This window comes from Meleagris gallopavo, chromosome 13, assembly GCF_000146605.3.
Source record: "Meleagris gallopavo isolate NT-WF06-2002-E0010 breed Aviagen turkey brand Nicholas breeding stock chromosome 13, Turkey_5.1, whole genome shotgun sequence".
Lineage (NCBI taxonomy): Eukaryota > Metazoa > Chordata > Aves > Galliformes > Phasianidae > Meleagris > Meleagris gallopavo.
Window position 1 is genome coordinate 4,522,522 of NC_015023.2, and position 1,878 is coordinate 4,524,399.

The 1,878-nt window shown below is 49.4% G+C and overlaps 1 protein-coding gene across 1 annotated transcript in view; it reads left to right on the plus strand.

Moving 5' to 3' along the window:
• The window catches only part of LOC104913010 (G1/S-specific cyclin-E1-like), a 5,798-nt gene that overhangs the window by 883 nt on the left and 3,037 nt on the right, over positions 1-1,878 (plus strand). The window lies entirely within an intron of this gene.

Here is a 1,878-nt window from a genome sequence, read left to right on the forward strand (position 1 = left end):
AGCTCTTCTGCCCGCGTCCCGGCGGAGAGGAAGGGCGGGCTGCATCTGCTGGGAGAAAACACGGAGCTGGAAACTTCTCGCTTTGCCTTTCGACCTCCGCAGGTGCTTGAAAGGCCTCTGCGAGCACCAGGCTTTTGGCCACATGGGTTGATAGGCAGCAACGTAGTGATTCCATAAGAATTGGGATGTGTGGCTGGGACGCGCGGGTGTTAGTTCTGCAGTTCCAAAACGAACATCTTTCCTTTCACCGTCTCACACAAAACGTTGTCAGGAGTGGTGCTGTCACTGCGTGTCCTGACTGCAGCCATCAGTCAGAGAGCGGCTTCGCCGGCCAGGACAGAACGCTCCCAAACACTGCTTCACCGTGCGACCTGTGGGCACACGGCCAAATTCAGCACAATCACCTGTTTCCCAGATGGCTCCGTGATCACCAGTAACATACACCCATACAGCTCCGACCCAGACACGGGTCAAGCTCTGTCTCAAAGCAAATATATATTGGTAACAAATGTGCCGCAAGCTCTCCCAGCCCTTTTTCTGGGCGAGTACACAATGAGAGATGTCCCAGTCCTAAAGATAGGAGCTGGGACCACTGATCCGGTGCTGGTGGGTGCTGTGAGCACAGAGCCCCTTTTGCAGAGGCCAGGCTCTGTGCTGCGTGCTCTGCTGCTCTGCGTGGCCCAGCGCTGCGCCCTGCGGCTCCTCACCGCTGAGCTGATTGCCCGTTGATCCTCCACTCCTTCAGCGATGACGATCAGCTTTTGAACTGCCGTAAATGAGGCCAATCAGCATTACTTTCGTTTCATTACTTCAAGAGCTTACTCATAAATTTCCTCTTATCCTTCTTCCCCTTTGGTCTGGAATTAGCCACTGTACTTGGTAGGAGCTGCTGTACCCGGTTCTCCTCGATTGGAGCCATTTGATCTTTCCCAGGTTTAGCGATCAACGAGCAAACACGCTTTGCCTCGCTTGATTTAAAGAAATACACCTTCTTGTCCATTTTTCTTGGCATTGCACGTGCCGTGCTGCTGGTGACGTATGGAAAGAGCTGCAGCACTTAGCTGACCTCAATATAATACGGGAGAGAATGAATTGGCAACGAGTCTGTAAAATAATTAACAACATCTTTCATTTAGCAGTGTGAATTTTATTACTTGGACGTTAAAAACACGAGGATGGATTTCATTGCAGGCTAAGGGGTGTTTTCCCCCAGTATTACCAGGCAGCCCACAACTCACTGTGTGGCAGAGGTGGGACAGCTTTAAAGCTACAACCTTTTGGGGGTAAAAACCGTGTATTCCTCAAAAGATACAAAAGGAATGTGAAACTATTTGTGTAAACACCCTTGCAGCCAGTGCTGGCTAACTCCTCCTCCTCCAGCTGCCATGGAGAAGGTATTTGAGAGCCATTTGGAGGCACTCGCTACCTTTCAGGCTCCATCCACCCTCGCTTTTGGGGAAGAGCCATTTCCTAACTAAACATAAATGGTTCCACCTGTGATAAATAACAATTTTTTTTCTTGAGATGCTTCAATTCATGGCACCTGGAGGACACCAAAGCTCCCCATAAAAGTGTCCTGTGTGGTTGTGAATGCTTTTGGGGCCTGAGTTCTTGCTCTGCATCTTCTTGTTTTGTAGTCCTTGCCTTGGAGGAGACCCAAGGCAAGCAATTATTGTTTCTGCTGCTGTGCCTTTCTCCTGGTGGTTGGAGTAGTAAGGCAAGGTACAATCTCATCTTTTCTCTGCATGGATCTACAAGCCCGTGGGGAGTCTTCTGGAACAGAAAAGCAATAAGTGGAAGCTTGGTACTTGCAGCATGAGGGCTCCCCACCATTCTGGTGTGTTAGCGTAATAGTCTTTAAAAAAAAAAAAAAAAGTT